This window comes from Solea senegalensis, linkage group LG1, assembly GCF_019176455.1.
Source record: "Solea senegalensis isolate Sse05_10M linkage group LG1, IFAPA_SoseM_1, whole genome shotgun sequence".
Taxonomy (NCBI): Eukaryota; Metazoa; Chordata; class Actinopteri; order Pleuronectiformes; family Soleidae; genus Solea; species Solea senegalensis.
The window spans coordinates 18,595,533-18,608,037 of NC_058021.1; the positions used below are offsets into that span (position 1 = coordinate 18,595,533).

General features: G+C 39.0%; 1 protein-coding gene across 6 annotated transcripts in view; it reads right to left on the minus strand.

Moving 5' to 3' along the window:
* astn1 (astrotactin 1) overlaps window positions 1-12,505 on the minus strand; it is a 371,669-nt gene that overhangs the window by 166,379 nt on the left and 192,785 nt on the right. The gene's annotated exons all lie outside the window — the stretch shown is intronic.

Below are 12,505 nucleotides of genomic sequence, written 5' to 3' on the forward strand. Positions count from 1 at the left end.
TAAATAAATATATATAACTGCGATGTTACCTACACACGAAACACTGTACCACCTATGTGAGATTAAAAAACTGGCAGGATACATATTCTGATACTATAAACAAGATATACTGTGATTTTTAGTGTCTTTTAAGGACAAACTTCCACATTAAATATCACAATATTTTAGTGTAACTGTGTTTCCATACACTCATTTATATTACTTATTTACGACTTTGAAAATGATTTGACTGTTTTTTCTGGTCAGATTCACAAGGTATAGACAGTGGAAAGTGTAGTTTCACAGGAGGTTATCACATAATTTGTTTGCTAAACTGCTGTAAATTGAGAACATTTTAACGTACCTTGAAAAATATGTCACACGTCAGTGTGATTTAGCCGTTTTTTTTGTTGTATAAATGTTGTTGTTTTTTCCCTGTAAATTCAAAGTAATGTCGCACATTCATTTCAGTTTGGATTTTAATTGAAGAAGAAGATTTTTACACTTTTATAGTTATGAATTACATTTTAAAATCTCCATTTCATTTACTTTCTTTCAGTTTTTTAATTTTGCATATTGGTTTATTAAATAACTCCTTTTACTTGTATCTATAACTTTACCTCTGGTGTTTGCAAATTGCTGAAATAATGTTTCCTCAGTTCCTTTTATTGTGTTCTGGCCTTGTGAGATATGTCTGTTAATGTGTTTTAAGTACTTTGTGTTACATTATACTTGTATGAAAAGTGTTAGAAATTTCAATTGATTTATTAACTGTGTAAAAAAAAAAAAACACCTTAAGGGTTTCCTGTAACAGCCACACCAGAAGTATTTTCACAATAAAACGTACACACAAAACAAAATGATACTGTAAATCATCAGTATTGTGAAAAGCCTGTGAAAAGCTAATGATGATTTACAGTTAAAACCTGGAAATAAACCACTGTGCACAAAGGCAACTTGCAATCCTGGAGATCTGACAACAACCCTAATGACTCCAACAGAACTTTACAGTAATATTACACACCAGATTTCTCACCCTGATGAATATTTCTCTACGGCTTTTCTTCTCTTTTTTTTTTCCAGCTGCTCAGTGGGAACACAAAAGCTCCCCTCATGTACCTACTGTGTCTGCCTCCAACTAATAAGTGCTGCTCGGAGTAGCTGAATAATAATTTGGGGTCTGTGGTTTCTAATTTTAGACTTCTCTGGTCCACCTTGAAGTCATGATCGGGACTTGGCAAGTAGTGTATTTCTGCATATGCCATTTCTGCCATCATAATTGCTTCTATTTCTGTGCAGAGATCTTTGGCATGAAACTCCAGCCTTCTTTCACAGCCCTTATTAAAAACTCACTTCTTTCTTTTCTCTATTCTTTTCTCCTCCTCAGGCCTCACAACTTACTGCTCCATACTTTGTGAGAACATAAAGGACACACATCATTATGTTGTATGGCATGGTTTTAACATTTCTAATCATATTTTCTTTATATTTTTTGTGCAATATTGCAATATATTCCCAATCAAATTAAAAAAGAAATATTTATATATACAGGATTACTTTATTTTTAGAAAACTTAGACAATAAAGTAATGAAAGTGTGACTCAAACACATAAGCAGTTTTGAGTAAAGGGTAAATACTGGAAAAAGGTCAATGCAGCCCCTGAGGTACTTCACTTTTAATATTTAACAAAAAACATGTTGAGATTTATCTGACCTTAATAAAAGTGTGACAAGATAAAACTGGCCTCCAAAACCTATTTTGTTTGGAACTTCAGCTCCTGTGTTTACTTCCTGTAAAAAATATGGTCAAAACAAAACTAATTATAAGGCTAATTACCTGCAGAGTCTGAGCATAAATAAGCAATTTTTATTTATTTTTTTCATTTTCAATACACTTATAGCTCTTTTCCACTACATGGTACCACCTCGCCTCAGCACGGCTCTGCATGGTTTGGTTGGTTTTCCATTACATTAAAGTACTTCCTCAATGTAGATGGAGGCATCATAGGACGGTAGCAAGAAAGCAGCTCCCAGTTGCCAAGAAGCTGATACAAAAAAACTAGCTGCTAAGATAGTAGCTGCTAGTTGTTAAGAAGCTAAAAACAGACTAGCTGCTATAATAAGAAGTTAAGAAAGTAGCTGCTAGTTGGTAAGAAGCTAAAAACTAGCTGCTAGTTGTTAAGAAGCTAAAAATTAGCTGCTACTCAACAAGAAGCTAAGAAAGTAGCTGTTAAGGCAGGAAGGTAGCTCCTAGTTGGTAAGAAGCTACACAAAAACTAGCTGCTACTCAATGACAAGCTAAGAAAGCGATTACTACTTACAAAGCTAAAAAACTAGCAACTATTCACTGAGAAGCTAAGAAAGTAGCTTCTAGCTGTTAAGAAGACATGAAGGTAGCTCCCAGTTGCTAATTTATCAAAACAAGAGATTATGAGAAATCTGTGTGGTTTGTGTGTGTCATGATAAAATTGGTCAAACGCTGAGAAGAGACAAACACAAATAACAAAAACAAATACAGTGGCAGAGAGAAAAGAGTGGAGTAGAAGACGGAGACCCACAAAGACTAAAGCATAAAACCGTTCCGATAGTAAAGTGAAGTGACAGTAAGTGTTAGAGTGCCGTGACACTCGTGGCCAAAGTGCAGAAAGTTCACGGCACAGTCAGTGTCAGCGCGTAATAAACAAGAGTTTTCTCATCTTAAATTTCACGTTTGTGTGAAATGACGTGTGTGTTCACGTCTGACAGTATTGTTTACACGTCACGCTGACTGATCACAGTGTAGAAGAAGACAAAGGGAGCATCTACAGTATGTCAGTGTTTCCTGCTTTTGTGTGTTGTTTTCCCCTCAGGGAAAAGAGGTGAGAGGGAGAAGGAGGAGGTGATGGCAAAGATAGTGAAATGATGGCCTGACGTTGCCCTTCTACAACCTCTGAAGATGAACAGCTCAGACCAGAAGCTGTTGATAAAGGGACTTGCTCCACAGAGAATTCAAGCACTGCTCATTCTTTGTCCTCCTGCCCTGAATTAGTTTGAGTGCAACTGACGGTTTATTTTTCCTCCCTGAATCAATGTCCGTCAAAAAACTTGTACACAAAAAGAGAGCATGTACCTGTGTTCCCATCCACTGCTGTTTTTATTACATTATTTATACTGCACCTTTTAAGAGAAACTTTTTTTTTTTGACTGATCAGGTTAAGAAACTATGAAACCGACCAAACAAAAGGCAAAGACTGGCATTTAAAATAGTAGAACTAATAAAAAATAAAGGTTTAAAAGGTCAAAAATAATACAAAACTGTAAGTATATATACATACACACATATATATACACATATATATATATATGTATGTATGTATGTATGTATGTACGTACGTTCCGTACGTATGTACATACATATATGAAGGTCAAAGATCAAAGGGTAAAGAATAAAGAATCCCGTTGGCTGTTGATACCAGGATTGTGGTTGTTGTGGTCAGAAGCTGGAGAGACTTTTTTTCCTCCACATTATTTCTTAACTTCAGCCTTTATTCGCTCGATGACTTTCCACTGCATTCATTAGCATTTAAAGTTTCATCAATATTCCAACTTTTCTACCTCCCTCAAGCATGAAAAAAACAAAACCTTAATGTGATATTTCGAGAGTGTGAAATCTCCTATTAACAACACAGCGTCAACACACCTATCACATATTTGATATGTAGATTAACAGCGGGTGAGTTGTGTGAGTGAACGCCAGTTCCCTAAATCACTGGTTTAAAAAAAAAAACTGACTTGGGACGTGTGACCCTCATTATCCAAAGTGGGAATTAAACGATGCAATGCTGGGATGTTTCCTGTGGATCTGTAAATTTATCGACTGCAACTCATGTTGTCAACTGTCATAATCACCAAAGACATTCAGAAAGCCGTGACACATTTCTTTATTTCCACTGTCTTTGTTTCAGTTTGAAATCATTTTTGACAGTTATTGTTATTATAAATAGGATGCAAAGTAACATCAGTGGTGACAAATAAAGTTGATTGGAAGTTAACTAACTATGAAAAGGAAACAGTGTTTGTTCCTTTCTACCTTTTGTTTCACTTAACATTCAGATGTTACGTTGCTCAAGTTTAATTCATATGCGACAGGGAGTAACGGCTTTGTAATTAAATGTATCTGTATTTAAATGGCTGGTTAGCTGACTAATTTGATATGCTACGCAAAGAAATGTGTTTGGAATAATAGATGAGGTAAACTGATACAAGTGGTATCAAGATTGAAGGAATCAGAAAGTCTTCATATACAAAGAAAAAAAGAAAATGGTTGACAAACGACAACAAAACATCAGTTGGTAACACCCAAATGAAGTTTGTCTGCCATTTTGTGAAAGGGTATAAAAGATGTGTGATAAAAAAAATGTGCTGCACATACAGTACATGTATGAATGTTTGAGTAAACTGATGTGAATGGGTGAAACTAGTAGTGTAAAGCAGTGTTGAGTGGTTACTGACAAACAAAAAAAAGGACTAAATTAAACATACAGTTTTCACAATTCTGACACCAAATCAAGCCTATGAGACATGGCTGTTGTTGCATTTAAGAATTTATTCCAAAATGCTGAATAACTTATGGCCCCCTGTGTGTTTTCAAAGTACATACATGTTGAATAATTGCTGCGATCCAGAATGCACTGCAATCCTCACTCCCCCTCCAAAGCAGTGACTCGGCGGCTCATCTGCCTCATCGCGTCTAATCCACATCTTGACTGGAGGGCTGCTCTTTGAGGATTTTTGTCTCGAAAACTTAGGGGGAGAAAAAAAATGAGGGCCCCCGAAGGCATGACCTTCCCTCACTGCCACCAATTATATCAAGGCCTTATAAAATATAGATTATGTGCCATCTCAGTGCTGACATATCGAAAGGCTCGCAGCATGGGGAGTGCACGGAGGGGGCATGGGCATAAGTGGAAGAGAGGCCAGGTTGAATGTGACAAGATGAAGGGAATACAGTAGCACAAAGAGTGACCTTGGCGTGGAAAGTTGCCCTGCTTTGGCTAAGCTGAACTGATTTTAAAGACATTAAAACGCTTACTTCGAGAGGATTCTGTGATCAATTCAAATCTAATCAAAAGCTGTGAATATTAAAATTGCCGAATTGTCCGTGAGTCTATAGTGAATGCTGGACGAATAACCATTATGTAATATTAATGATAGGAGCTGGGGTTTTTGAACAAGTGGCATTTAATTTTCTGTCTTAACCTTTCAGGATAAAATGTCAAGTCAAATTGTTAAGGAAAAAAAGTTTGAAGTTCATCCTACAGTGATATCGGCTTGTGTGTTTTCCGGACCGTCACGTGACAAAATGTGATGTATTCAGTGGCATTAAGAAGCAAGGAGACTAATATTTCCAAAAAAGAAATTAAATTAAAACATGAATGAATAAAAAGGTTGGGTTCTGTGTCACTTTTACAAAGTTATGAATCACCTCAGGAAATTAGCAGCCCACAGTTTCTTAGCTTCTTATTGAGTAGCAACTAGTTTTTATTAGCTTCTTTAACTGGGAGCTGCTTCTTAACAAAAGAGCTAGTTCCTTAGCTTCTTATTGAGTAGCAGCTAGTTTGTTTTTAGCTTCTTAGCAACTGGGAGCTGCTTCTTAACAAAAGAGCTAGTTCCTTAGCTTCTTATTGAGTAGCAGCTAATTTGTTTATAGATTCTTAACAACTAGCAGCTAGTTTCTTAGCTTCTTATTGAGTAGCAGCTAGTTTGTTTTTAGCTTCTTAACAACTAGACTTTTTTGACAGCCATTTCCTTAAACCTCCGAGCATGAAGCAACAGCTGCAGAGCAAAAGGGCGGTTTCACCTTTGGCATTTCCTCTTGTGTTCAGTCCGTGTGAATGCACAGCAACAGATGCATGTAGACACCCATGCAAAGACATACAGTATGGGTCCAAAAATTACTTATTTCCTATTCAATTGAATGGCTTTCAGACATTTGGACTCCACCGTGGACATGACGTGTTTACAGTAACAACACTGACTGCTTAGAATCAGATGTTATACCCTCTTAACTAAAAACTCACAATGAATATGCCTGCTAAGTAAACGATGTCTGAAGAAAAAGTCTGCTCCTTCTTTTCACTCTTGGACATCCTTCTCTGACAGGAAACTGAAGTCAGCGTCCCCGAACCAAACAATTTAACAATTAACAATTTCATATCCTGGCACACAGGAGACAATAATCCACTGCTGCCTCCATCAGTGCATTCTCATGTCAAATCAGTGACTTGTGTGCCTGAAATAATTCATTTAGATAAACCTAAGTGACACAAACGTACCAAATCGAGGCAGCAGAAGACCAGCAGCTCTGGTGTTCTCGGTCAGCTAAAAATGATGATTTTCCTCCAGGGAGTTTGGTGTGAGCAGTGTGAAAACTTTAGTTCCCAGTAAGAAAAGGCTGTCAAACAGCAAGATAAAGTTGCAAAAATATTCTGAAGACTTTAGTGAAGTGGCTAAAAACTGTTTTTCCTTGTTTTTGGCGAAAGCAAGCATCCGAATCTTAGTCTGGTGCTCGGTGACAGCACACTGTAATGTCAGTGTTAATGTTTGCCAATGTCTCATAAAACCAAACACCAATGAACAATTTCCCATTTCGCAGGTTTTCCACTGTCTCTTCCTCTTACCTCTTTTTCCTTCCCCTGTAATCTCTCTTAGTCTGTCTCTTTTCGAGCATAATTTTTCCTCCCTCTGTCCTCGCTTTTCTGCTCCATTATCTCCCAACCTTCCATCTACGGGAGGAAGTCTGCTTAGCAGCCTTGCCCATACTTGATTTCCAATTAAATCAAGATGTATTTGCCTTTCACAACCCTCCTTTTCCTCGTGCTTCTCCCATCGGAATAATTGATGGGGGTCTCTGGCCTTATGATGAATAGCTTTCAAGCTCGCAGATGAATCAGAAGATGAATGATTTTACCCCAGTGGAGGCCACAATAGGCCGAGGGCAGGGAGCGCTGACACTGTGACAAACACACAGACCATCGCGAACCGAACCTGGCCAAATTAGCAAGGAACGGAGAGGTGGCGCCCGCTCGCGCCGCGTCTCCACAGACGTTCCGCTGGCTGCCGCCTCTGCACGTCTGTCCACCCCACGGACAATTACCTGAGCCTCACAATTAACCGCAGGCACTGCAATATTGCTGACAGTCTGCCAAGAGGAGGTGGGTGGAGGTGGCAGCGCGCCAGCGAGCCGGAGCTGGACAGCACCACGTTGTCCGGTTTGTGCAACGCAGAGGCCAGGAGAACAGGTGCAGCATCGATGCCCCCGAGTGACTTCACAGAGATGGTGTCTCCAACTTTTCTTGGCCAAGATTTCGCAGGTGAAACAAGTTTTTCCTTCGACTTCACACGACTGGCTGCCTACGCATCAGAGGCAGCAAATGGTGATGAGAGCTAAATTCAATGAGCAAATGATGCCCTCATTTGTTTTAAAGGGCTAATCAGTAAAAGTATTACTGCCCTGCAGAACATAATGATCATATATTCACCACAAAAGGTTACACTTTTAACATCTTAGTTTAACAGTTTTTTTCTGATAGACTTCTTTCAAGCAGACATGTGGCAACAGTTTGTGTGTTTTAAGAAGACAAAAACTCTTGTCTGCACAGCCAAAACAATCCGTTTTGGTATGTTAAGATGTTCAGGTTGTGTTTCTGATTGTTTCAGATTGTGCAACCTCTTTCATAATTATACATTTAAAAGTCTGTGATCACAGCAAATTCCAAAACTTAGTTTTAGGCCTGGTTCTCGCTGGATGTGTCACGTGTGTCGCGTCTCTGTTTTCATTCCTACGCACATCGTGTGAGACGCAGCTGGGATTTTAAAATTTAAAAAAATAAAACATGATAAAACATGATTCTACCAGCATGGTAACAGAAAACTAACGCCTGACTGTAGTTCCAGTGTTCAGGCTACATTTGAATCTGGGAAAAAAAACAATTATATTTTTAAAACTACTTTAACAGCTGTGCAGATCATCTCTCTCGTTCTCCGTCTGACGGAAAATGTTTACTCAGAGATTTAACAGAAGATGAAGTCATCATCATAGTGGTGGTGTGGGAGAAAGCAGGAGACAAGCAGATGTGTAAACTGGGCCTTAAGGGCCTGAAATGATAAAAACTGCATTATCTCTCTGATGAAATCATACAAACAGGAAGTTCATATTATCTCAGAAGTGGTTGTCATTGCTACAGCCGCTGACTCCGCCCCCTCTCCACTGTATAATTTGTGCAGTCAGGAAAAAAGTCGTCCTGCTTGTTTTCTGTCCAGACCTTTTGTGAATTAAAGAGTCATTTTTACATAACAAAATCAACATAGAAGACATTTAGTTCAATCAGGATGACAGGTGCTGTTTTTGGGCTGTATTTATTCCTTAAGTTGAGACTTTAAATACTTTCTATTTAAGCGTTGTACTTCTGTTATAATTATTGAGTGTTTAAAAATATTATTTACCCACAATATAATCCAACTTTAGCTGCTTGTTATTGTTTTAATTTATGGTATAAGGCTGGGGTGTTGAACTCAAATGACCTGAGAGCTTCTACTCTGGTCAAGTGGGAAAACACAACTGTATAGTAGTAGGTGGGCAATATGAGCTAAAACATATATCACAACATCCCATCATTATGTTGCAATAAAGATATCCATGATGAAATTTCACAGAATTTCAATGTAAAAGTGCTCATTTTGAAATGGAATGATGTGTACTTCAGTATAATGACATATTTATGATGCAAAACAGAGAAATAAAGCAAAATATTCATTTAGATTGTGTATAAACACATGATATTACGTGGTGTGCCGCTTATGGTCCGCGGGCCGTCAGTTTGACACCAGGGTTAAGGTTCAACTTATGTCATTTCCCTTTTCCGTCATGAGTCAGGTCAAAACAACCATCACATTATTATTTGGTGTTGTGTTGCTTTGCTCTAAAATGTGACGATGACACTTTGCATAAATGCTTTTAAACAGATTTTCCATAACACGCTACAGCTCTGCATTTAGGACACAGACATGAGAGTGTGATGATGCAATAAAACTGAACAAAATGTCATTGGCGACACGGCGGAGACCTTTAAAAGTTGAAAGTCAGTTCACTGATAAACTAAGGTCGCCTCTTTTAGTCACGTGTTTGCGAGGAAACGCGAGTGGACATGATAAATATGGGAGAAATAATTACAGTAATGTTCAATACTCACAGCACTGCGAAGATTAATAGGACCTCTCTGGGTTTTTTTTTTTTTGGAACGTGGTGCTTACAACTCAACATAAAATTTGTTTTAATTTGTGATATTGAGTGCTAATGTACTAATTTATCTTGGAATATTGGTCATTAAACTCCAAGGACATGTTTGAGGAAAACAGGAAACAGTCTCAGTTCCCTAAATGATGCCTTTTCACCTCGCTCTGAGTCTCTACGTTGAATTTTTCAACATACAGCGCCGCGCTCGACTTCACTTGTAGAAAGGGGAAGAGAGTAAAAAATAAATATATAAATAAATAAAAATGCACCCCTGTGCCCCACAGCTCACTCACTGTGAGCTTCTATGGCACCCAGCTGGATGCTTTGAAACAATATCTCATTTCGTGATATTACTCTTCAATAAAGCCCCCGGCTGCTGCTGCAGAGGCCCGACACGGAACCATAAGAGGGGAGACGCTGGGGCTCCGCTCTTTTCTGTCCTGTGTGCACTGTGAGCCCAGGGGCGATGTACGGATAAAAAAGCTTTGAGACGGAGCGGGGACAGTGTGTTGGTGGGGGGGGGGACAGGAGCACCGGGACGTGACGGCAGAAGATCCATTTAGATTAGGTAGTTTTAATATCCTTTAAAGTTTCCAATAAACAGCAGTTGGTATTAAAGCTGTAACAGTGTCGTTGAATAGTCCATCACATTTGATGCAACCTCTAGATGATGTAGCCTCGTCTCTCTTTGCTGTTGTATCAACAGCCGGCAATAAAAACATTTACATTTTGCAATCTGCTGCTTTCTATACTGTAAGATACAAGCGTCAGAGATACGCTTATTATCGCCGGGAGGCCGTTTGAACGAGACTTTACTTCCACGAAATATGTTGAAATACATTTAATAATTCTATTCTTTAATATACTAAGAGCATAAGAAGGTTATTACCCATGCACACATACCTGCAGGGTATGTAAATCCCTGCAAGTACAGAAAGTACAGACAAATAAGGGAGAAAAAAAAACAAATGTAGTGGGGATTTTTGTGTAAACAAGTGATGTTAAGTTACAAAAACGCAAAAAAGATGGGTCAAATGTAGTAGATAATGATGCCTCCAGATAGAGGTAGACATTTGTAGCATTCTGGAACAGATTAAAACAAACAGCAGGGCAAGAAGTTTCCCCCCCCCTCGTCTTTATTCCTTTTGTTTTTATGTTAATAGCAGCCGTTTCACACTGAAAGGCCGCACGCGCCGTTCAGACGTCGCTGAGGAACTCAAGCACAAACTACAACTAATAGTAATGAAGAGAACAGCGTGATGGCACGGGAAGACGCCCACTAATGAATTCACATAATGGGCGGAACAATCCATCCCATTATGCGACGAACGAAAGAGTGAGATGGTGTAGCTTGATTGATTTGGTAAACACGTCTCGTCTCAGGCTTCGTGTCGCCGCTGATGAAGAGCTGTGAACTTTTTAAACAAACACTGAAGGGACGGACTGTCGGTGTCGTCAGTAAATAGCCGTTGTGTGTGCGCGCGATGTTCTGTGTTGCGAAGCGCAATAAACTGTGGATGAAGTCAGGGCTGAGAAGACGGAATCAACTTGTACAAGATACGGTTCTAAATAAGAGTACGCAACATCCATTTCCCGGTCACTGCTCAGTCGTCAATACACGTCTGTTAATCCCTCTCACGACAGGATCATTTGGACAGATAATCTGCTCAAATCCGCCTTAAATCGGAAGACACCCACGATTGTCGTATACGGGCCAGATTGAAAACAAATCTGGACCAATTATCCTCTAGTGAGGGCCAGGACTTAACAGAACCTAGCTCAGATACCCTGGTCCACCATCATCATCAACACCTGCTGTTACACTGAACAGCTGGGTAACTTACTGTGTAATTCACTTTTGTTTTTTACATACCTTGTTGATTTATGTGCCTGATTCAGACTTTGCCGATACCACACCTGCTCATGTTTTATCTAAAACGCACACAATTAACCTTAAATGTTCAAAGCAAAGCCCACTGTGAAAACTGATAAAACATATCATTATTATTATTGTTATTATTATTGTTATGAAATAGAAGCAGTTTGCCTGAGACTCACCTGGTGTCATTTTTGTCAGACGACAAACAATCAAAACAAAACATTATAAACCTACAGGTGCTTCATTTACACACTTAATGAGGACAGGTGGTGGAGGGTGTCTGGTGAAATCGTGAGTGTCTCCAGAGCGGTTTGTGTGTGTGTGTATGCACTGAGCTGATTTAGCAGAAAACGATCCAAAGTAATTAATGAATAAATTAATGAGAACAAATTAAACTTTTTTTTTTTGAATCAAACACTTTTCTCTGCCAATTTTGTGAAAAAAAACATCCAATGTATTTCGATGAACAGTTGGAGGTGAAAAGAGTTCAAGATTTTGTGGTATCATGTTTGTCATGTGATATTGAGAGTATCAGCCACTCCAACCACTTAAAATACTATTGGGATTCAGGAAGGACAAGGATTTCAGTTGTTTTTAGACTCATTTTTGTACTTTTGTACTGTAACAGCTTATATTAATTTTTTTTTTTTTACAGTCTACATTATTCCTTCTTATCTTGTTGCTTTACTTCTGGTTTCAAGTTGGTGCTTTTTTGGCAAAGTCTGACACCATGTTAGCCAGATCTAGTAGATCTGGGGTTGACTGGTTTTCAAATCCAACTGCACAAGCATCAGATTCACCCATTCAGGTGCCATTGTTTGTCTACAGTCTTCTTATGGGTGTTGATTTATCTCAGTGTTTTGGGGACCCACTACGTTTTAGATCAGGTGTGTTGGAGCAGGGAAACATCTAAAACAGGCAGGGCAGTGGGTCCCCGGGACCAGGATTGAGAAACCCCGTCTTATCTGGTCCTATGACCTAGCTTTACTTCCCAAGTATTTACTTTGCACTGTCCACAAAAGTCCACTAAGATTCCGTGCTGGTGAGAAACTGCCACTACTGCAATTTAACGTACACATGACTCGTTTTTCTGTGAATGGAACGGCAAAAAATGTGAAGCAGCACTTGTCTGAAGAGTTTGACCTGGGACTTGAGGCTTTGATTGCCTGATCCAAAACAATGACCGCCATAAGAGACGAAAAGATTACATTACTCCCTGATTCCATGTCTCGCCCTAATGCATAATTTCCAGCGTGGTATAGCTTTCCCTTTGTGTCCGCGTGTTTCCCTCACCTTCTGCCAGTCTTGTCTTATGAGTGATGAGGATTTCTAATAGACCGGTGATGAAGTACACGTGTACATATGTGAGCTGA